The following is a 25,219-nucleotide window of genomic DNA, read 5'->3' on the forward strand; positions in this document are numbered from 1 at the left end:
GTAAATATGATAAATTTGTTACTTGTGTGAAGAAGTTTTAAGCTGTCACTAAGTGAATAACAGGCAGGCTGTACTTGTGCAGAGAGATACAGACAACAGCTTTTTGTTGATACTTTTTAACTGTAAAGCAACTTGTATGCTGTATAAATAGTATTGATTCTTAAAGAAGTAGAAGCTTATTATTATTTAATCACTTCAGGGTGGACTATTTGAAAACTGGAATATGGATACCTCTGCACTTTAGCCTTCCACAATTTTTTCTAAGATAGAGACGTGATTTTGAAAATGCATGAATGATCTTGCTGCTTCTGCTTTTATAGACTTCATTAAGGGTATGCTCAGCAGTGGTCAGAGGTAGATACATTCAGGGAGTATGTCACTCAGTGAAACTGTTTTTAAGGCAACGCTGTGTAAAATATTTGCTCCACTGAAGAAAATTCAATAATAGGACTGACATTGACTTTGTTGCAGTTAGGATTTCCCTCCAAATGCTTGTAAATGGTGATATATAAGTTGGTATCCCCTTCTTAGTTATGCTAACCCAAAGCCACTGATTATAGTTTTCAATAAGGGAAAGAATTTGCCCCTTCATCTACAGCATCTCTTGAGGGAGAAGGTTTTGTGCATCATACTTTTTGTTTCAACTAGATCAAAATTTCTTAGGTAAAGGCAATATCCACTGCACAGACAGCAACAAAGAGAAATTATGTTCTAGCTGTAGTTCACACACGCACACAAAAGCATTTCAAAATTATATGCTTAATAACAATTTTGCTCCAAGCAGAAGCTATTTCGTCTCTTTCATCACTCATTTCAGGAAGTAGAAGAGCCACTGCAGGCAAACCAGATGCCATTGTTTTCCAAGAAAAAGATTATTAATCCTGTGCTTACATATCACTAAGAAAGCTATTTAAGGAGAAGTTAGAGCCATCATGATCTTAGTGCATAATTATAAATCACTGTGGTTTGCTTTGTGTGATTAAAATTTCAGATAGTTAATTAAATGATGTCCCAGAGCAAGTTTTGTACATTGCAAGGCTCTGTGCATCCTTCTGTACACCCATTATCTTGAGTGTGTAATAACTAGGGTGCAGAACTCTATTGATTTTTTTTAGCTTCCTCATGTTTTTGTTGACTTTTTAATTTTCACAAGAGTTTTAGTGGCCATATTGCAAAAAGCCAGGGAAGGGATTTTGTCCTTCCTTTACACTTCTGCAATGTGAGCACTTTGCATAAGTATAGAGACAGAAGTGAACTGTAGCTGCATCCTTTCTCAGTCTGTCTTCTCCTCCATGCTGACTTCTGAGTACTTAGCTTGCCCACTCTCCTCATTCAGGGCTACATAAATGTCAGGGGTAAAAGCTTTGAAAAAGTTCTCATTTTGAGTAATTTGAGCATGATAAGACAGATGAAAATTTGAAAAAGGCATTTATTTAATTAAAAAGTGTCTGACAGGATTTATTTGGAGGCTATCCAACAAAATAAACATCTGACTAAGACTAAATATGAGAAATTTCAGGTAACCATTAAGGAGGTCTTACAGCAAAGAGTAGGAGACAGGCAGAAAAAATGAATGTAGAGCCTAAATCAAAAGTACAAAGCTATTCCTGCAGCATTTTATATGTGGAGCCCATGCACGGACCCTGCTATAAGCTCTATTAGAGCAGGCAATGGAGAACTGTCACTCCTGGGTTCTTAGGTTGGACCTGAGCTCACCAGCTGTCAGCTCAGGTGTGTCCCACACATTGATACCATAGTTTTCAGTGTGGGGTGAAAAAGTGCACAAGTTATCCATCTGTTACCTTACATGACTGTGTTGAGTCAGTCATAGCCCCTCTACCTCCTGCTTCTAGGAAATTGAAAGAAAACATCATTTTTGCTTTTTCAGAACTTTGGGCGATGCTGAAAGCTCTTGTGTTTACAGCAGTTCTACTCCACATCTTAAGGCTCAAGGCGGTTGTCTTGTATACCTGGGTTGCCTGTGGAAAGATACAGTTCAGGAGGTCCCACCCTATCTCCCCTCCTTCCATTTTTCCCTCTCAAATTCCTTTTTCAGATCCTATTGCTCAGCCAGACACCCAGGGATCTTCTAACAAGTTTATTACAATTGTCTTTCTCTGTTGTGGAGGGAGTAGCCAGACCCCAGAGCCAAAAGCCATGTCAGCTTGAGGACAAGGGCAGAATTTTGGGAGGTTTGAAGGCAGTTTAAAATCACTTCATTCCCTTCATATCCTGTCTAAAGCTGTGTGCTTGATTTTGCGCTTCCAGAGAGTGCAGCAAAGAATGGGGCCCATAGCACATGATTTAGACTACTGCTGACGTCAAGTTTGGCCCGCATATCACTAGCACCAAGGCTGAGTTTCACAGAATCACAGAATCACAGAATCAAAGGGGTTGGAAGGGACCTCGAAAGATCATCGGGTCCAATCCCCCTGCCAAAGCAGGCTCCTTAGAGCAGGCTGCCCAGGTAGGCGTCCAGACGGGCCTTGAATATCTCCAGAGAGGGAGACTCCACAACCTCCCTGGGCAGCCTGTTCCAGTGCTCTGTCACCCTCACCGTGAAGAAGTTCTTTCGCATGCTGGTGCGGAACTTCCTGGGCTCTGTCTTGTGGCCATTGCCCCTTGTCCTATCCCCACAAACCACTGAGAAGAGGTTGGCCAAATCCCTCTGTCTCCCGCACCTCAGGTATTTATACACATTGATAAGATCCCCTCTCAGTCTTCTCTTCTCCAGGCTGAACAGACCCAGGTCTCGCAGCCTTTCCTCATAGGGAAGATGCTCCAGGCCCTGTATCATCTTTGTGGCCCAGTGTTTGGGTGGCAACAGATCAGCACCGTGAATGACTTACAAATGAAAGAGAAATTTTTAAGGGGTATTTTCGTACTTGGCATGAGTGAAAAGTCAAGAATATTATTTATGCAGATGGGAATGCCTGTGCCCAGTGAGGTGCAGTATTGTCGTAGCTAATCTCAGGTATATTTGTATTTGAGCATGGATTTTCTCCTTCGATCAGAGGTCCCCCTTCTAGTTGGTCTGTCGATGAAGTCATAACCCCACAATTGACATCATAGTCTGTGGTCATGGAAACTATGGCGATCTCACTTCAGTTTTATAGCAGTCTCTGAACGATGGGAAAATGAGCTGTAAGAGAGGAGTTCGCTGTTTAAACTCAGATATCTTTGGTAACTATCAGAAAGTATATTAAGACATAGCTCTGTAGGACCAGATTGATTCTTGGTGTAGCACTGCTGAAGGCACTTGAATTACCCCAGGGAGGAACTTACCCCCTGTGTCTGGAATGACTTGATGGCAAACATGTGAAGAGGAAGTGAATTTATGCTCCAGTTTAATATATTGGAAAGTTTCCCCTCGTCTGAAAGTCTTTCTTTATCTCTGAATTTCCTGGCTTTTGTGGATTTATATTAGATCCTTAATGTTATTTCAATGTATTTTTTCTGGAGTTTGATGTCTTTTGGGTTGTTTTTATTGGGGATATAATATATATATATTTCATGAAAGTAAAAGCAGTCTTCCATTGAGGAGGTCACAAAACTTTCATGAACACTATGTACCTACTAAGAGCAAGGCGTCTTCTTATTTGAAATCTATGATTGTTGCTTGTGTACCTGAAGCATTCATTTTGATGAGAAGAAAGATGAAAACGTCTCCTGAAGAGCACTATAGCACCTATTTTCCGAAGTTAAATATTAGTCATTTTTAATCCTTTACAAAAAAATTACCTGTATAACTCATGCAGAAAGCTTGTATCATCTTAAAATTAACCACCTGTAATATAAATAGAATATCAATGCAATATGGTTGTTGAAATCTTTAAAAAGAATTGTTTTGGATTTTTTTTTTGGGGGGGAGACATGGAAAGATGGAATAAACCAGTTACATGCTGTACTGATATGCAAGTGACTCACCCTTGTTCTGCATCAGAATTCCCCATCATAAGCCTCCTTCGTAGCCCAAGTTGTGGAAAGATTATGTACAAAGTCACGCCATGGGGAGCAGAGTCATTTGAGGATGTGGGTTAATGGAGAGTGTCATTTCTGCACCAGCAGAATTCCTAATATAAACAGGACTCTGTTCTCTCTCGCTTGCATAGGTTTACCGAACCCATGACATTTCCCCAATTATGGAATGGTATAAGGGGACGAGGAGCAATAGCCAGGAGGCAAGGAAAATTCCCAGGGAGCACAGTGAAGGGGGGTGATCAATAGGATGCACACTGGAGAATCTCCCTCCTTGAACATTCTCAAACGTCAACTAGAGAAAACCCTGAGCAACCTGATTTAACTTTGAATTTAGAGTTAGTCCTGCTTTGAGCAGGAAGTGGGACTAGAAGATATCTAGGTGCCTTCCAACCCAGATTTTATGCTTTTATGCTATACCTGTCAAATTACAGAAGCCCGTTGTATCTTAAATCTTTTAATGACTGAGAATGTCACCAGAGTGAGTAATTTTATAATAGGGTCCAACTGATGCATAAATTCTTGATGCACAAAATCAGCCACAGAATATTTATTTTTTTCCTTTGTTGAGAAGGGAAGAGAGACACAAGGTTAACAAGAGTTTTAAGGTAAGGTCCTGTGTTCTAGAAATATCTTTTCAAAATGCAATAAATATATACATGACCAGTAATCTTTTTCTGAACACTGCTCCTGGACCAGTGATGATGAAGGAAATTCTTCTCTCCCTGGTCTATGACAACACTGTGTGAACATACGTTATACATCAGATCTGGGGAAAAGTTTTTGTTTCCTTCCTTTTTCTATTTCTGTGAGTAGTTACAGGAAAACAGCCTTTTTGTTTTTGAGTTCATCTGCTCAACCTGTTTATTCCCTACTTACAGTTTTACTAATCCTTTTTTTGTGACACCAGAATCATTTCCACAGCAACCAGTTGTGATGTTGCAAACAAAGGATTATGACTTCAGGTGCATCATGAACAGATGAACTCTTTAGAAACAGGTTTTCTGTTAAATGACTCTATTAATAAAGAATGAGAGTGGAAGGAAAAAAAAACCACACTCATGATATGCAATACCAACAGAGTTGATTCAAGCTGAACAGTTGTTAGGATTTCCTATAAGGTTATAGCATTATATGAAGGCAATAAAGTGCATGAATCAGTCAGAAATGGATTTTTCACATCTCTGTTAGAAATACTGAAGTTGCTATTTAAAGCTGCTCTGTATGTCAGAAGCAAGTTACGTCCTGGCTTGCGTGTTGTTTCAAAGCAGCACAAAAACCCCACGGTATGACTATTATTGAAGAAGACGCTATTGATTCCTCAAGGGCTTTGCTGTGAGTGTGTTCCCCATGTAGCTGACTGCAGCAATGAGTTTTTTTGCCAAAGCTTCCTCAGACTGTCAGCAGAAAACGTTTCTGATGAACTTTCACGGCATCACATTGACTGTTGGAGTGACCCGGGGAAAGACTTCTGCCAAGAATAATCTTACCTTTGATGCCAGAAGCTCCCAAAACTTTTTGCTGATGTTTCCTACTTCCAGTTTCCCTTTAGTTTTATGGCTTTTCTTTCACATCCGCTGCTTAGTTGTCGTCAGGCTCATAAACCCCACTTGAAGGAGTCACGACACTCCTCAAGTCTCAGGAACATCTGCCTTACGTCCTTACCAAGCAGGCAGATTTTTAATTCCTCCCCAGTTCAGTGGAGTTGTAAGTGTGAACAAGACAACGGATAAAGGAACGGGTCCATAGTGGCTGTGGCCATCTGCATCCCTCTAGTCCTCATTCTTCCTAGAACATGCTGGGGAGGCTTACAAAGCACAGAAGCTCTGGGACCAAGTTTCTTGCATTTCTTTCTGGCTGCTAACATTGATGGAAGTCTGTCCTTGCCCATGCTTTGGCCACAGTTCAAGGCTCTGTGCAGAGTCATTGGCCCTGGTTCACTTCAGGCCTGTAATCTGCCACCCTGTAACCACTTTCCTGCCCCATGGCAGCAGTTTTCCTCCACTGCTCTTTCCTGGATATCTTTACCTAAAAGCACCTTGAAAGGAGTAGCAAGTTTATGGAGACTTTATTAAAGGACTCCTAGTGGAGCTTTCATCTCTCCACATTCATTCTTCAGCTTCTTCCCATGTAAGACCTCAATTCATAGCTGTGGACGTTTCAATTGATGAAGCTGATGAGTTATTGTAGGTCTTGCCTTTTTTAATTGCATTTATGTTCTTGAGACATCTTTGTCTTGCTCTCATTTCCCTCTTCTGATAAAGACAGGAGGGGTTTCTGTATGGGCCAGTAGCACTAATCCTAAATGATTTCTAAATTTCCTTTTCCCTTTAGTTTCCCACGAGCGCTATTTCTTAGTTTCTCAGAAATATTTCCCCTAGGATTTGTCTCATTTTTCTGTAGCATTTCAAAGTTTGGACAGAGACTCTTTGCTTCCTGGAGTTTTAATAATTACATCCTCTGTGCCCAGTCATGGCCTGTTAATTGAGTCATACACACCAGGCTTCATAAAGGAATTTTCTGTTTGCAGCTCCTGAGGCAGAAGAAAGAGTTCTCACAAGAGGTATTGGAGGAACAACAACAAATGCATAGGGCTTTTCCTGGGCAGTATGACTGGCTGGGAGGGGTGGGTTGGTGACTCTTTGTTTATCCATCCTGAGGAAGTGTCCTGTGTGAGCTTGCTCTTCGCTTTTATGAGCTGAGAGGAGAAGAGGTAGAGCAGTCCTGGGCAGGGCAGAGTGGTGTTCTGTGACACTGCTTTCATCAGATGTCTTCTGTAACTTTTTTAACCATCAAGACGGTGCCTTTGGCCTTTTGAAAACAAGGCATTTTTATCAATTCTGGCCACAGAACAGTATTTGCTTGAAATTTAAAGTTGTATAGGGGCAAATGTACTTGGCAGAAAGGCATTTTTAGGGTCATTACAGTGGTACTGATATCTTTACATCTTTGCAGGGATGTGGACTGTTTTCAGCCCGTGAGTGATACTCAGCTACCCATGGTAGATGTATAAGTGAGGTCACTAACCAGCTTTCCCCATTGACTAGTGAGTCAAGACCAGAGGTGATCATCCATCTCCTGAGCTGCACGTGTGGCCCACGTACAAAGCCAGGCCAGTATTTCTTGTTTGATTCCTCTTCCCATTTTTGCCTATTGCGTTTCTCCTTTCTTTATCCCGTGCCAGGTCTTCCAGCCTGCAGCAGGTTGCTGTAGGCACCTCTTTCCAGTTCCCTCTTGCCCAAGTAAACCTAACCCATGGGAATGATGTTCTCAGAAGTATCTACCCTAGCAGACACTGCTTCCCCTGGGTCTTGTAGATAAAGGACCAAGCATTCAGCTTTGTGAGGAGACTTGCAGATATTAATAGGTAGCGTCAGCTGAGGGTTTTGCATACCAGAAATGACAGAGGATGGAAAGAAAACACAATGCGTTTATCAGGTAGCTAGAAGATCTATGGCTGTCAGTGCATAAATGCAAAGATAATGTTCACATTCCTGGTACACGCACAGATATGAAGCATTCAGAGGTCCTGCTTGCACTTGCTGCAAAGTCGTTCACCTTTACACACCCAGAGACATTCTGGCTGTGGTGTGGGTGGTTATTTTAGTCTCGGTTTCACAGTAACTGTACCTGGAATGATTACGTGGGCAGCAATGTGAAGCATTTTAATGCAAACGAAAGTGATGAGTGGTGTCGGGTGGAAGTCTCCCTTCCCACACCTCCATGGCAGCTGTGGTGGCAGCTGCGGCTGCTCGGCTCGGAGCTCCGTGTAAGTACCTTCTGCTTCATTTCGGGCTTACGTTCATTTTGGTCGCACATTTTGTTTTTTATTTTTTCATCCTTTTCTTTGCATCTTCTCTTTCTTAAACGGGTACTCTATTCCATTAGCCAAAGCTACCTCCAGAGGCGAGTGGGAATGCATTTCAGTGTTCATTGGTCAGATATTCATCAGATGTTATGTATGCAAAACACCCATGGCTGATGAGTACGTGGTGGTATAAGTATGTGAGTTACAAAAATACTTACAGATCTTCAGCCATTCAGGACCTTCATTGGTTTGAGGGAGACTCCAGGAGTGCTGTGAGCGGCTGCGGTGAGCAGTCGCGTAGAGATTGGGCAGATCCAATTTGATGGCAAGGAGGTGGTGAAGGAGAAGTGAGAAGGCGGTAGTTTGTGTGTAAATTGGATGCCATATGAGAAAGGATAGATTGACCAGTATGTGGTTTGTAAGGTTCCTAGAAGTGCCTGTATTTGAGCAATTCTTCTGTGTATGTAAACACACAGACACACATAGATATTTTTAAACTGAAGAAATTCCAAAGCAAAAATGTTTTATTAAACTGTAATTTACGAAATAAAATATTATTGCAGTTCAGACTTTTGAATCCTAATGTTTGTAAGCCTGAGAGACTCAAAATTAAGGAAAATTTTATTTGGGAAGATTTTATTTGGGAAAAACTTTTTTTATTTTATTTGGGAAAAAATTTATTTGGGAAAAACAAAACAAAACACCACCAATCCAAAACTGAAAAGCATGTAAATGCTTACTTAAGGTATGTATGTAAATGTATGCAAATACTTAATTAAGGTCAGTCAAGTTTCTGATGTCCCTGTCCACACAACTGGAATTTTAGTGGCAATCCTTCTCATAAAGTCACGGCTGTAGTGACCCCTGATAGAATGTATTTGGTAACGTCACCTTTTATTACAGCTCTGTCAAACATCAGTGAGGACAAAATTTTAACCTCTCTCTGCAGTGAAATCACTTGGCTTCTTTCCTCTTTTTGTTTGTGATTTTTGCTTCATCCTTGAATATCTTTGCTATGAATCCTGAATGTACATCATGCTATCATTTGAAAAGAGCTGGCCAACCTTTCTGATTCTGTGTCAGCTGATGGGCTAAGTTTTGACTGGAGTGCCTGTGGCAGCTCCTGCTTATGCCTGGCTATATGGGAAGTGTGCTCAGATCTGGAGAGTGAATTGTCTGCTGGTCAAGTTCAGCCTTCTCAGGTTCTGAGCAGGGCATCGCAGATTTGCACCCAGTCGTAGCAGTTACTCAATCTTGTATTTCTATGCAAATACGAGTCCATCTTGCTCCTAAATTCATACACAACCCTTACGTCCATAGTCACAAAAATGTTGTACCTATACATGGAAAATTGCAATAAAAATCCTTAAGTTATCTGTGGAATAAATGATATGGAGTACTAAGTACAGAATATATCAAACGCATGGAATACACTGAGAGCAACGTTTAATGATTTGGCAAGCAATCTCAGTCTCCGTGCATGCAGCTAGGGTTGTATTTAATGTGGCGTGTCCTACATGTGGCATTCAGCTCACTGTGACTTTTCCATTAGGTTTTACTGACATGTGTGCTGCTTTTCTTGAAGTGCTTAGGAAAAGGAAGTTTTGCAGCAACTAATCTCTTTCAGAAAAATAATGATAATGCAGCACTTTATAAAATAAATATGAAAGGTAAATATTTGGTGGGGTTAGTGAGAAGAGTTAAGGTTAGGTAGATTACCATAACTGAACAATCCTGTCCTTTACTTGTTGGCATGCTTGTTGAAGCAGCTAATTGCTGCTTCAGTTTTTATTTAAAAATTGCAAATCGATATGCTGCTTTAAAAGGCATCAACTTACCTTACCGAGCAAATGAGCAATGATACACTTTCAAGAATACTTGTTAAAGAGTCATTTCCTAGTACCGCAAACCAAGGAAGTAATTTTAAATGAGTAACTAGTCGATTTAATAAGTCAGCTAATGTACTGTTTAAAGGAATGGAAATAATTTAATATCAAACTAAAATATTTGATAAAGAACCTATTGTACCTTCATCTGTTAGGTTTGAGTCAAGTATTTAAAATATGTGGAAGTGTTTTCTGTGACTTTCGTAAGGGTTAATCAGATTTTTACAAATGCATTAAACAGACCGGTTGATCCTTTACAGTATGGTTTTAACAAAAGATTATACAGATAGATGGTAATGTTGACCTTTATTAACATAGCCTTCTGTGGTGGTACGTGGAGATCATTGAATAGTAATGAGGTGCTGATGTAAAATTTTTGGTTTGCCGTTACTGCAAAAATGGTTCTTTAGTACTAGAAGGCAGCTAAGCAGCAGTAAGCAATAAAAACTGTATGTTCAGAAAAAGTCCAAAATTTCAATTCCAATATGTTTGTCTTTTAGGTTGGGCTGCAAAATATTTTTGTTTAAAGTGAAGTTAACAAGCTCTTTTACATGGAAAATGTTTTCCTTCACTCAGGCTTTAAAGTGTTTCTCTCCTCTGTTTGTAAATTGCATCTGTCGGTCAGATGGGAGAAGTATTGCTGAATTATCTTAGCCTGTTATGATTAAAATCACCTCCTTCATGTAGCAGCAGCATAACTTTATAGCTTAAAAAAAATCTTTTTTATGTATTAAAAATCAGTGTAGCAACAGTAATAGATGCATTAGTAGTAATGAGTGATGAAATGAATGTAGAAAAAAAAGCAATGGATATGTAGCTGTACTACAGTACTTTCAGTGATTTTTTGGTACTTTCTTCCCTAGGTAGGGATTTTGCACACATACAATGAGCAAGGCTGAAAATTCAGTATCATAGAAAAGTCATTAATGATTGATAATAGCGTAACTTGATGTGGCTATAGAATTTGATTTTTTTCTTTTAGCAACCTTTCTAAAAAAGGTAGAAAACAACAGAAAAACACGTTCTTTTTAAAGTCCTGTATAATGCAATAACAAAAATAATGTTTAGTAAGTATGCTAGTATTTGGGTGGTTTTTTTTTTCCTTCTGTTGCTCTTGATACTGTATTTTTAAGGGTAGTGAGATTCGTGACTTTAAAGATTTTTGTAATTAACATCTTTTTTTTTTTATTATTTTCCAGTTGGGGGCTGTGAGAGTCAGTATTCCAAATGGCATCTGAAATGCTTATAGCTTTTTAAATATTAGCAGAGGTTCAGTATTTTCAGCACGTTTAGTGTAAAAATGAACGAAGACCCAATAAAAACTAAAAGATAAAGTGGATGTAATAGGAAAAACTGACCAAAGGAAAATTTGGATTGAATATCAGGAATATTTTCAGAGAGCAAAATCTATCAGGCCTCGGTGCAGGCTCCTGAGGGATGTACTAGAAACCCCATTGCTTTGAGTCGCTTAGGGGAGAGCTACCAAACTGGTGAAACTGGAGCTCAGCTCCACTGTGTCCGGTGGGATGGTGCTGGCTGAGCTGGGCTCACCAGTGGTCACCACAGATTTCACTGTTGGATTTCCCACTGTCTTTTGCTGCTCTGGTGGGGTTTTGCTAACCTAGGAGCATGTCAGGTTGCTGGGACGATGTCCCAGGACAGGCAGTGTCGTGCTTTCTTGGTCTAGGAAGGTTTCCACAGCGTTATTTCTTGAAGTCTGCCGGAGTCGCTCCCTCTGTCAGAGCTGTTAGTTTCACAGATGTGAAGCCAGATGGCATCTCCAACCACTGATCCCCTTGGCTCTTTCTCGTGTTCCTATCATCGCAGAGGGCCAATCCTGAAAGCCACGTGACATGCTGCTTCACTGTCAGACATATGCTTTATGAAGGAAAATGGACATATAAGAGCTTCTACATACAAGGTGTCTTAAGCTGATCTGGCGTATGGAGATCTAAGCACAATAATGAATGTGCACACGTATCTCCCTGCCTCAGTTTCTTCTTAGGTTTACAGGGCAAGAGCAAAGTCAGGCAAGAAGCCTGCGATGTCCTGTCTGATGCTTTTGTGCTCTTACAGTCCATGGAGTTGCTTTCTTCTCGGCAGTGAATTCCCGTCTTCCTCGGCTAGTTGAGCAGCTAGGCATGTTTGTCCCTGTGAAAGCACACTTCTCTTTCCTGCTAAAGCCTCCTCTTTGTGTGAGAGTCCTGTTCCTGGCTGCCTTACCTTCATATTTTTAAAAGGTTTTCCCAGCACATAGTTTCTTTGTTCTACTCTTTCTTTAGTTTCTTGTGAGAAATAATAGAAAAAAATCTGGTTGAGAAGAGGTGGAGTAAGACAGACCATCTGACAGTGATTGTGGACACGTCAGAACAGCCCACAGATGGGGGGACCGAGCATACACAGAGGGGAAAGGAGCAAACAAGAGTATGCTTTTTCTCTTTCAGACACAGAGAGGTTAAAAAGGCAATAAAGAAGGATTCATACTCTTTAGACAGTCTAAGGCCTGAGGCTAATGTATAAAAGTAATCAGTGTCATACCTGGGATGAGAGAGACATGAATGAATCTTTCCTGTACATCTTTGGTTAGAAGACCTAGTCCTGTCATGTAAAGGTGGGATGATACTACAGGATGGAGTGGCAGAGACGTATTGTCAGAAAAGTAGAAGAAAAAATGCAGGGGTAGTGCGGGAGAGGCATCCTAGAAAGGAAAAAAAAAAAAAGGTGGATGAAAAGAAAAGGAAGGAGGAAGCAGACGCTAAAGACAAAATGGAAAGAAAGATAGGCCGTAATCAGTTATACAACATAAAAGAAGGGAAAAGTGGAGCAAAGCCAGAGGGCAAGAAGAAGCAAGAGATTACATTGCATTACAAAAAATGTATTAGAAAGTCAGTGGGCTTTCTTGCAGTCAGTGGACTAGATGATGTGAAGGGTCTCTTGCAGTTCAGAATTTGTAGTTCTGTGATACTAACGAAGCAGAGGGAGGGAGGGGAACTCAAAGAAGGGACAGAGTAAAAGGGACTTTGAGTGGAATAAAAAAGACAAAACTCCAGAGGAAGTTTCAGAGTGTCTAAAATGACAAATTTATACTTACATATTTAATTGGAGAGTCAGTGAAACTCTCTGCTGTTTAAGATGTTATTCATTTGGGAAGCCATTCTGAGCAGTCCTGAACGCAATGCTCAGAGTCTGATCAAGAGCTTGGTGCGGTCAGCACAAGTGTCCCGCTCTGCTCCGCTGGTCGTTGGCATGTTTCCAGAGTCTCCAAACCGCTCAGCCTGAAAGGCAAATGCAAAACGTTTGCCACTGCAATTTGGCAAGTGTTTCTGAAGCAAAGGAAATAGTAATGAGCATATTTTGCCCACTGACCTGCCCTCTGACTAAAACGGTGGTGTAGGAGGAGAACTCTTATATAACATGAGTGAGGCAGAATATTTCTGCTATTAGTGTCCATTGTTAGGGGGAAAAGGAAATAACACAGAACTGGTTCAAGTATCGTCACCCCGCAAACTCTAAACACTAGTATCACTCAAGGAATATTTAGATCACATTCCGGTCTTAGTTACTCAATGCTGCACCGTACTTCTGTCACTTCACAGTGCCAACGAGAAAGGCAGCTAACGCCGAAGAGTCCAGATCCTGTTTCTCAGTTTTGCTTTGTTTCTCTGCCCTTTTGGTAAAGATGGAGTGATTCCTTATAACGCGTTTAACCCTAATGGGTACCAGATAACTAGCAACTGTAAGCAAGTTTAGGTCTCTGTAACTAATCAGCAGCTCCTAAAACTCTGACATTCCTTGACCATATCTGGTGCTCTCTGAGTTTCCGACTTCATTTGATCAGTAAGTTACTCTTCATAGTCTTTCTGGAAAGAGAACTGTATCTGTATTTTCACATCCAGGCTCTCCACCCACTTGTGCCATATGTTCCATTCAAAGTTCCAGGACAGGAAGTGTAGTAGAGATACCTTTCACTTTTACATCTAATGACAATTAAGTGCTTTACATTGAGTCAGTTTTTCAGTATCCCAGTTCCAGCATTCCACAGCTGGGACTTTCAGTTAAAGAAATGAGAATTAAAGAAGGCTTTGCCTCTGTACTTAAGAGTGTTGATTTTGTAATTTTCCTTCATTACTATCCAAGGCAAAAACAGGCAAAATGCCTCTTGTCTGTTGTGGATTTTTATTCCCATGGAAAGATTTTACAGACACAGTCTAAAGTTTTCTAAAAATCATGAGCCTCATTAGGTTAATGTGGGCCCACTTCTCAAGCTTGTCCAGGTCCCTTTGGATGGCATCCCTTCGTTCTATTGTATCAACCGCACCACTCAGCTTGGTGTCATCTGCAAACTTGCTGAGGGTGCACTCAATCCCACTGCCTGTGTCATTGATAAAGATATAAAACAGTACCGGTTCCAAGACAGACCCATAAGAGATACGACTCATCACCAGCCTTCTTGCCGTTGTTGGCAATGTGAGGCATTATGCTGTTTCCAGCCCAAATATCATGTAGAACGATGACTTAAATTCTTATATGCTTATTTTGCATGCTGTTTGCCTTTTATTCATTTAATCTATGGAAGATAAAGGCCTGAGGATGATCAGCCAGAGCCTACGATGCTGTTGGAATAGCCAGAAGTTGAAAGGAAGTATCTCAGAGTAGTATTTATACCAGTCTCATTCATACACTGTTTAGTTAGAACAAGGAAAGGCTTCACTTTTATTGCACATGTACACAAGTATGCATACAAGAGATGCTGTGCAGTAAAGTACACATGGGCAAACATTTGCCCAACTCTTTTTCAGGTTTGACAATCAGTTCATAATAATTAAGAAAAGATTTGAAAAGTCCAAGCATAATGTAGTACTTGTCACCACATAACATTTACAGTTTCACTAAATGTAGCCAATATCTAACAATTATGAACCTAGCCTTTGCCACTTTGGGCATGGCACCTCTAGCTGTATTTTACTGCTGCTGGGGATGCTTTTATCTACAATTAAAAACACATTTCTAGTCTGTTTTTGAAAAATGGCCCTCATTTTTGTGCCTGTAAATTTGCTTCAGGAAATAATTGTGGGTGCCATTTATAGTACTTAGAACACTAACTACCTGATCACATCTACAAATTAGGCAATTAGACATCTAAGAACTAGAAAAAGAACCTATGAAATAATCCTCACAGGTATTTCTAGAAGCAAAATTCCAACCAAAGAATTAATGAGGTCAGGACCTTTCAATAACAGCAAAAAGCCCAGCACCTCTAAATTAGTTTTCATACAAAATGGTTATTGCCAGAGGTTTTGTTAGGTGAATGATGATACAAATATTTGACTAATCTGGAAAAGCAATGACCTAAAGCAGCATTTAAAAGTATTGACAAAAGCAACACGTGTAGAATATAAATATCTTAATAAAACTAAAAGTATTAATTAAAGGTGCTGGATAAATGGCCTCTGAAAATAGTATCCTGCATGCAAATAAAAATTTGACCATAGCCAGAAGAATTGGAGGTTGGTCCACATTCTTCCACTAGTTTGCCTAAAGCTGTTAAAGGGTAGCTTTAAATATAGGCTCCAGAGTCTTTTCTCTGAAATCCTCAAAAATGTATACTTGAACTGAGGAATAATATTTATGAAGAGCTGAAGTTGATACCACAAACTCATGAGCTGTAAGCCAATCAACCAGCACTTAAAGCACAGCAACATGCAATCGCTAGTCATTGGGGCTGTGCTTGAATGCATGATTCCAAAACCAAGAGTGTTTTAGTGGTCCCTGGGAAAAGGAACTTTGTATTATGTTGTATAAAAATACACAGTGTTTAACTACAAAATCCATACAGTAATAGCCATATTGGACAAAGATATCCTACTGAGTTATCCATGTTCTTCTGCTGTACTCTTGTGAGGGTGTTGGTTAAAAGAAGAGTCAACAGGGTGAAGTGAGTTTCACTCAATAGGAAGACTGCTTGCACACATCTTATTAAGTGTTCAAAGTACATATATGTTCAAAGTACTAGCTGCCAAAAAGACTTTACAAGGATTATGAAAGGGCTGCCATTTTTAAGGAGAGGAGTGGAGAGGACAATTTAAACATTCTTCAAAAAGTTGAAGTCATGTCCAAATGAAGGAGAAGATAACCAACAGCATGTTACATATTAAACACTGATGAAGCAGGCCTGAAAGGGTTCTGAGGAACAGCCTGTTAAAGGCATGGAACTGCTAATAAAAACACTTCCAAACATGCTGGAAATGGGAAGTCATTGAAGAGTTCTGTAGAAGTGATGAATCTCGACCAAGTAGAGGCAGAGCTTAGGTAAATAAGGCCACAGCAGTAGAGAGATACAAACTCTAGGTACATTAGAGGAATTTAAAAAGATTCCCACCCAGAAGCTTTCTTCAGAGTGAATGATTTTGCGGAACTGTCTAATATTGAAATACAGATGAAGGAGCTTTCGAACAGATCAATAAACTTGAAGTGAGAAATTGTCATGACCAAATACTGTTCTCTGAAGAAGTCAGATTGAGCTGATCAGAAATTCTCAAGCTTCCTACAGCAATGCTCTAGCAGTAGGACATAAAGTAGGTGTTCAGCACCATAGAAGAAGGTGGCAGTCGTTCCACCTTCCACACCAAGAGAGCTCCAGAACTGCAGACCAGTAGGTCTGATCACCACACCAGGCAAATAGGTATAAGCTATGAGAAAAAATAAGATTTGTAGGAACTTGGGTAAGTATAATATTGATAGGAAGAGGTGCATAAAAATAAGAAAATAGTAAGCTTTTTTAAAAAGTTTTTTAGAGTTGTGTATCACAAACCTGTTGGAATTCTCTGAAACAAGACTGGTGTGTGTGTGGCGAAGGAACCTATGTGATGTGTCTGGTTTTCCAAAATAGTTTTTTTCAGTGTTATTCACCAAATGCTCTTAAAGGGGTTAAGTGGTCAGAGAATGACAGGGTTCTCTTCTGAGCTGCTTTGACAGTGGAGGGGAGATATCAGTATACTTCTGATAGGAATTATGCAGGGACCTACACTGCTCAAACTTTGTGATTTTGAAGATATAGTTGAGTAAAGTTATGATTTGGTGATGTCAAAAATTGTTTAGGAAGTTAATACTAAAAAGGATTATGATCAGTTGAAAAGGAACTCATGGTACTGAATGGGCTTGGCAATGCAACAGCAGGTGACACTTCGTGTTGCTGTCTTCAAGGTAATGAGAAGGAATTCTGCCTTTGCAAAGGTGAGCTCCAAGATAGCTGTTTCCAAAGAGGAAAGAGAACTTGGAGTCATGATGGAGTTCATGCAAAATGTCAGCTCTCTTGTAGCAGTGGTTAAAAATAAGAAATAAAATACTGGTAATTGTTAGTAAACAAGTAGAAAACAAAATGCAAAGCATAATTCTGGTGTGTACAACTCAGTGGCACACTTGCATTTTGAATGCTGCAAATAATAAGGGACTTGAAGAAGTGCAGATGAATATTAGATTGTCCAGAGGTGCAGAATTATTTCCACACAAGGGGAGAGTAAGTAGACCAGGTCTTCTCAAATGAAAATAAGAGAGAACTGAAGCAGAAATATGTCAGAGACACGTAAATCCAATTAGTTCTGTGACATGAATGGAAAATCATTATTTATAACTTCTCAAAATGTAAGAACTATAAGACATCAACAGAAATGGGTAGAGTAAAAACAAAAGGAACTATTTTTTCACACTGCACAGTTAATTCAATGAGCTAATTAGCACAGAAGATTTTCATGTAAGATGTATTTACAGTTTACAAAACAAATTCATAGAAAAAAGTAAGATGCAGAAGAAGGATTTATACAGACCTTATACAGAAGGTATTTTTAAACTCAGTAGAGGTAATGCCATCTCCCACTTCAAAAATGCAGGAAGTTTTTATTCCAAAATTCCATATTTGCCATATTTATTTTTCCACAGCATCCATTACTAGCCACTGTCTGAGTTGGTACTACTCTAGAAATAGATTTTTATTCCGACTCATTGCAAGTGCTCTTACTGTCTAATTTCTAGTTCAGTGTGCTTCTATATTATGGTAAATATTTCAGTAATAAGAAATTCAATTGAAATAACAGTTCATACATTCTAAAATGAGGAATAAGTATTTTGATGGATGTAAAGTATCTGGGACCTCTAGACTGAAAGTCTCTCCAACTTCAACATATTTTTAAATGATGCAAAAGTGTAGTTGTTTCAGTGTGCTTTCTGTTAGTTCTTCGCCTGCTTTAGATATGCTAGTATATGGTAGTATGCTGTAGGAGGACTTTTCTGGACACTGAATAGAAATACTAGCATTTTTTAAACGAACGTGGGTATAGGACAATTTGTACCACAACAGCACTTCTTCAGTTCCACAGTATCATATCTACATCTCTATGTCAGTCATTTAAAATATATATATACCCATCTATATGTATCTGTGAGTGAGAATAACCATTAGTATGTTGCAAATAGGTTCTGGAGATGAAAAGCTTTTCATATTAATACCCAAACATTTGCAAATGTCCTGGGTTATGCATACATATATATCTGGTGATACATAATGAAGTGCATTTGTTGGATGGGAAGAACATGCTGAGTTTCAGGTGGTATTATGGTAGAGGTTATATTTGAATTCACTGAAATTCATCCTAATATCACGAGGTGGGACATAATGAATGTAGACAGAGCAGGAAAATAATGCTTTTACTGCACTGCTCTTCTCCCTCAAAAAACAACCAAACAACCAAACAAAAATGAGGAATTCGAAGGACCCTTTCAAAGCAGTGAGGTAGATACACCTGTGGTGAAAGTCTGTTGAGTCAGTCAACTTCTTTCACAGCTGATTGTGCAGAAACACAATGCAGAGAACGTAAATCCTGTCAGTCGGAAGGGTACCCCTCAGCTGGTGCTGGGCGCTGCGCTGTGCACCCTGTGGGGCTGCCAGGTTCCCCGGGGGCAGGCGGTGCCAGGGATGCCTGCGTCTCAGCCCTCCTCCAGGGCCTGCAGCGAGGGCAGCGGCGCCTTTCCTTTGTGTTGGGTGAGTCCAGGAATGGTAGGGAAGTGCTGGGTTAGAGGGTGTTGTGCAGTACCCTACAAGCACCGTCTCCGCCTGATTAGAAGGTTTGTGTGTTTTTCTTTTCCGTTTTCTCTGGTTTATTTCAGTGGAAGCTTGCGTGAAATTGAGACATTATTTTTCTGATGTATTCAACCAGTAAAGACTCCCTAGCCCCTATGACATTTGAAAACGTAATCTTTATTTATTGCAGCAATGTCTGAGCACTTCCATAAGGGCTTGTGACCTAAGCTGGAATAGTTACAAGGCAGGGATATCCCATTTTATAGCCAGTAAAAATCAGGATCATTGTCTTTGTCAGAGAAGCAGAGGACGTCTTTGGCTCAACCAGGAACAATATCAAGGTCTGCCTGTCCAGTTCCCTGTAGGACTGTTCCTCCTCATGCATCAGACACGGCACCAGAAAAACAAACCCTTTAAGAGGCCATGGGTGAAATCGTGCACGTGTTAAAGTGCAGTAGATTTACATTTTATGAAGCTTCCGGCTGAAGATGGGAGACCAGTTACACATTAAAAATCTGTTTTAAGTTCAGGTTAACTCAAGCTTTAAAGCATTGCCAAATAATGCTGTGCCTGTTAGTGTAAGTCAGTGGTGGTTTAATTTCTTCTTTTTTTTTTTTAACTATATAGAGAACAAAAGGTGCTAAAGTGGTGCTAAAGTGGACATAAAAATTTATCCAGGGCTCTGCAGAGAGACAATATCACAACAGCACTCCTCTATTCACCAAGAAACTCCAGTCTCACTTCAGGTGCAGTTACTGAAGCTGTCAGAAGAGAAGCCAGATCCCTTGAGCTCTTGTCTCCTTGGCTGAAGGGGCAGCTGAACAGTAGGAAGACCACATTTGCCATCTGACAGATCCTGGGTTTCCCAAAACAACTGGAATGTTGTCAGGAGCAGCTCAGGGCAAAGGCGGGTTGCTGCAAAGCTAATTTAGCTGTGCCTGCATAGGCAGTGCACAATTCCTTAATGGGAACTTAAGCAGCTTAGTTTAAAAAGCAAACAAACCGTAAACAAAAATAAATCCTCAAGAATACGTACTTTGCATGCCTAGCACAAGTCTTGGAAACACTGGTAACTCAGTGAAACAGCCAGAGGCTGTGTTTTTTGTTTCTGGTTAATCTCTGTAAAGAGAGAAAAAGGTAGGACCTGCACAACCATCCCTGGTTTTACCTCATCTCCTCTGCATTCTGCAGAACGAGCCTCGGGGAAAGCCAGAGGTCCTGAGGAGAGACTGCAGCTGAGCCGGTGATGCTTCGCTGGGGAGGATGGAGACTTCACGTGCAGAGACCCCAGGCCGTCACTATTGACAGCACAGGTGTTTCCACAGTGCGATTTTTTCTGTACAGTCACAGGGAAGGCTTGCAGTCAAAAAAACTGAGGGGGAAAGGGACAAAACCGATGAGTCGGTATGGTATTTCAGGCCGCTGCGACATTGTTCATCCCCTGTCTTTGGGGCAAAGTTATGTGACTGACATAGGGAAGCTGAGATAGCAGCAGTCTTCTTTCTCGAGCTGTGGACTGAAGGGTATGCAGGATTTTTAGGATGCCTGAGTTCATGCTAATATCAGGAAAGCACTGAGTTATAAAGCACTGAGTTGTAGAAGGGCGAAGTCAGATGACTTCACATTTTGCTTGACCTTCAGAGCAACAGAAATCATTACTTACCCAAACAGCTAGGCCAGTCATAAGCCGTTTTATGAGAATATAAAGGTTACATATGAATTAGCGCACTTGAGAGTATTTGCAAGCTTCTAACTCCAGATGTGCACCCCAGCCATGCTCCAAATCCATGTCCAGGCAAGACACAGGAGCCTCCTACTCTTCCCTCACCCAAAACACACACAACTCTCAGTTCAAAGGAAACAAGAAGGCATGGGCCAGAAGGCATGCTCAAGCCTCATCCCTGACCAGGACAACTGGCCCACCACAGGATTCAGCCGCCACCCAGTCTAGACACAGCCAGGGCCAAAAGGGAGCCATGGCATGCTCAGGCTCCATCCCTGACCAGGACGATTGGCCCACCACAGCATTCAGCCGTCACCCAGTCTAGACATAGCCAGAGGAAACGTCAGGTCTCCTCCAGACACCACTGAGCATTCCTCAGCCATCCTGGAGGCTCTCCTCTGGTAGCCAGAAATGTAAGTGTTGAGGGTGTGGGGAATTAAGAAGAAGAGAGCAAGACTGGAGAAGACACATAGGAGAGTAACATTGGTAATTAAAGGTATCGAAGGAATTTCAAGTGAAAAATCAAGTAGAATGGGGCTCTTTGGCCAGGATGGAGGATGAGTGGGTAGGATGCGTTTGTTGGGGGGGGTCTCAAAATCAGTAGTGGCACACAGGAGGGGAAATGTTCACTGTCATGCTTTTCATAACAGAACCAGGAGTCATTTAATGAAACTGATAGCTGGTCAGTCTGATGGAAACAAAAGGAGATGTTTTTTCACACAATACATTTTGAAAACAGGATGCTGAAGCAACTGAAAGTTTTTATGTGAATTCAAAGATTACTTGGATAGATGCAAAGAAGGTGATTTCGTCTAGGGCTTTTCCACGGCTTAGGTTCAGGATATCCCATAACCATAAACCATTGAAAACTGAGGCAGCATTATGGGAAATATCGTTATGTGCTTGTTGTACTCCTACTGTTTTCTGTAAGTTTTCCTCCTTGGTGGCTGTTTCAGAAGGGTTGTTGGGCTTCATGGCCTACCTGGCATGTCCATTCTGATGTTTTTAGGGAGGAGGTAACAGAGAAAAGATTATCATTCAGGATCTGAATAACAGTGCAGAGATTTTACTAATAATGTGATATTAGTAACCAAATAAACAAGTCATTAGTGTAATTAAGAGTGGAGGATTAACCGTACCATATCACCAGCCACTTGTTTTCATTATGAAGGCTTTTTTAGCTTTGTACCAACTGTTTGGAAACTGATGGAGGTCTCAGAGCTCCCAGGGGGCCAGGCAGTCGGTGAAATCCTGCAAGCACGGTGGATTCAAATGGGCAATAAGCAAAATAAGCAGGATTGGGTCACTTATCCCTCTTACCCCCCGTGACAGTGTTTATTTAGGTCACACGGAAAGCGAATTTCTCCTTTTGCAGGTGTCACAAAATTAGCTCATGACAAACTTCATACAGGATTTCATTAAGTATTACTTTTGAGTTGTAATTTTATTGGACAGTCAGTTGACTCATTTTTGACACAGTTTCAGAGATGGAAATTGGGAGTTAATCATACTGTGTAATTTGTAGTAAAAATTTGTATTCGTTTGCTTTGCAAATATGTATTTATTTAAGCAAGATGCTGCAGCAGAATATACCTGTGGTAGGCACAGGACACAGTGCTCATGGTGGGAGGCAATTTACTATAATTCAGCCCCAGCTGGTGACATCTGCTCTTATGTCATTTGGGGCCTTTCTTGAGCAGGGAGGTTTGTGCCAAACTACGTGTTCACTTGTTTGTTTTACGAGGTGAGAATAAGAGGATGCTAAAGATCATTTCTGCTCATAATATGTGCTAAGACCTTGTGCTCTTGAGGTGAAATGGATTAACATACTGTCTCTGTTAGTTAAAATTCCCATGGAGTTCTTCAAGCTTGATATAAAAAAGTGATTTAATGGAAGAATGGAGCTAATTTAAGTCTTTTTATCTTTTTATCTTCATGTTGTGTAGATATATAATTTAGTATGGCCTGAATTACACTTACAAGGTAAAAGTGAATTAAGAGTACAATAAAATCAGATATTTTATCTAAAAGTTCCTTATATTTTTGTAATTTCTATTTATGTAGGCCAACAGAGTGTAGAGCAGATGGAGACAGTCAAGACTTTATAAGTACCATCAAATATAAATGTCTAGTGGTAATGTAGAAATAGTTTCTGTTCCTTGTAGTTCTTCTTCTCTGCCCCTTGCTTCTTCTGTAACAGCAAAAGCTCTCTCAATCAAAAACTGCGTATGTGATTTTGTAAAGTACCTCGGTACTTTCTGTATATAATTTCTGTAGTTGTACAGAAGTTTTGCTAAAAGAGAACATGTACACCAGGCTTCATGAGATTGGCCGAGAATCATGAGCAACTTGAAAAAGCAGCAGCTTTTATATTTGCCTTCAGGATTTTGAGCTTTTCCATTAAAACGCCTTAATGATGATGTATTTTAATATTCTTATATTTGCATTTGGCTCCAGCATCTGGGATTTTAAGAAAGAAGTTCACCTAGTATCCCAGGACCCATTACGGAGCTTAGCGTGCAAGTCTGTCAAGGTAGTAGCTCCCAACTGTTTTCCTGCCAGTCACCACTGCCATCCTCTGTCTTCTCCTGTTTCTGTCACCTGTCTCACTGGTCCCAGGAGCCCAGCTTTCCCCTCTCCCTGCCTCTCACCTGTCCCATCAAAGTGACAGAGATCTCAGCCTGATCATAATGTCTAAGCGAGCGAGTCTGGGCTCCACGCCACGTCTCACCTCTGTTGTTGCCACACCTCACGCATCAGGAATGCTGCATTTCAGTGTCAGAACAAAAAGAAAAATGAAAAAAGAAGAAAAAAAAACCCTCCTTCTAAATGCAGCGCACAACCTGAAGTGGTGGTTGCCTTCTTTGTATGCTTTGTGCAGCCCCCAGCCTTGGAAGGCTTCGATCCAGACCGCTTCGCTCACTGGCAGCAATGGTTGTTTTGACTGGCATAAACCAGGGCACTGATATGCATATCCATGCCCACAAGGACTCCTTCAGGGAGCAGAAGTGGCAAGGTGGATATCAGAAGAGTCTTTCCCATTCTGCTAGAGTGACCTGTACACAGAAATCTCTCCAGAAGGGCTTTTTGACCCCTACTGCATGCTCAGCAGGCTGCACTGCAGACTGCAGCAATTCCAAATAAGCCATTTCAACCCAGCATACGAATTACTTACTTGACTGCTTTGGTACGTTGTATAAGATATGTATTTAGGGCAGTGATTTTTTTAAAACAGATCTGTGCAGAGTTTAAAGAAAACTGTTTCTTCATAGCTGTGCAAGTCTGCCCCTTAAAGATGGACGACCAAGTCCTGCTGCAAATGAAGCCATGTTAAAAGGTGACCAGTAGGGTTAGAGGCATAACAGAACACCAGCTCTGTCTCTCCTCATTTATTAGGAAAAATGTAGCAATAGAGAGCCACAGAAAGATTTCTCATTACAGAGACGGTATTGCTTTTTTTCAGTACCCTCCAACAAATTTGCTGGTACATTACTGGTTACTAACACAAGCAGTAAAAATACCTGAAAAGCACCAAGCTCCATCAGCCAGCTATATTATTTCTTCCTCTTTACGGTGTTTCTTAGTCAATAGCTTGTAGGCATGGCCAACTTAGACGGTGCAAATCCAGGAAAGCCTGGTTGCCATAGGCTAAGAGCAGGAGATACTTTGTTTTCTGAGGACAAGCAGGACAGGGATGCATGGATGTAGTGTACCCTTTGCAGCTGATGTCCCAGTAGTATGTACACTGGTGAGGCGGGATGTAGATGAGGTAGATGATGGAGTAGGTGCAGTGCTGGTGTGTCTGCCAAGCAGTGTGTCTCCTGAGATGAGATGAGGTGATGTAAAATAGGAAAAATCCATCCATGGTGAAGTTCTTTGCAGTGAGGAGTTTGACGGCGTGTCACGGGTCATTGCTCCCAACAGCTTGCTCCCTAGGGCTGGTGCTGTGCTGCGTGTGCCACCGGTGCCGTGGAGGCTCCCCCAGGGGCTGCACAGCTGCTGCCCGCGCCGCTGAGCACCTCCTGCATGTGTGCTGTGCTGCAAAGGGCTGGGTGCTGCTGGTGTGGTGGCAGCGATGCATGGGGAAGCTAAATTTGAGCAGCCCATAGCTTACAGCAAGGCTGGGCATGCTTCATTTTAATCACTGGCTGGTAAAGGGCCCATGCATGGACTGAGCATTTTGGATACCTGCTTGCCATTCTGCCCACACTGTGAATTTTCACTAATGTTAGTGTAATTCAGTATGAAACAATTATTCTTGTGCTAATTTCTGTAGTGTCAAGCATCATGTGAATGCTCTCTAGAAGGCACGCTGTCCAAGCAGAGGACAAGACATCCAGATACTTATGCATGTGGAATATGTACCTGCTAAGCTGCCTTTTTATGACTGAGCATGTTGGTCATTACTCTTTTACTTTCCCAATCAGACTGGCTTACTAGGAGATCAGTTGCCTGCCAGTGTTTCTTTGTAGAAATGGAAGATATACGCTAAAAAGCATCCAGACATGGTAACCTCATTTTTTAAAACATTAGTAAGATTTTAAAAGAGCCAAACCAATTATTTTTGAAATATGGTAAAAATCGTTTGCTCCCTGGCTAACAGCTGTGCATGCCAAGTTCTGCTCAGTGAGCCAGTTTTACAGCCAGCTGTAAACTTTCGAATTTAGGGGTTTATGATGGAAACTGCAACTCTTGCCTTCACCAAAGCTGTGCAGACACCCCTCTGTAATATTGATTTAATTACATGCTGC

At 40.9% G+C, this 25,219-nt stretch overlaps 1 protein-coding gene across 7 annotated transcripts in view; it reads left to right on the plus strand.

Annotated features, from left to right (window-relative positions):
- Positions 1 to 25,219, plus strand: part of HMGA2 (high mobility group AT-hook 2) — a 115,924-nt gene that overhangs the window by 22,997 nt on the left and 67,708 nt on the right. For 2 of the 7 annotated variants that reach the window (XR_007163793.2, XR_010829543.1), the window contains exon 4: positions 19,937 to 20,058. The exons of the other annotated variants lie outside the window; for them this stretch is intronic. The gene's annotated coding sequence lies outside the window, so the exon portion shown is untranslated. The remainder of the gene's footprint in view (positions 1 to 19,936; positions 20,059 to 25,219) is intronic. 7 annotated transcript variants of the gene reach the window in all.

Source organism: Anser cygnoides, chromosome 1 (assembly GCF_040182565.1).
Source record: "Anser cygnoides isolate HZ-2024a breed goose chromosome 1, Taihu_goose_T2T_genome, whole genome shotgun sequence".
NCBI classification, from domain to species: domain Eukaryota; kingdom Metazoa; phylum Chordata; class Aves; order Anseriformes; family Anatidae; genus Anser; species Anser cygnoides.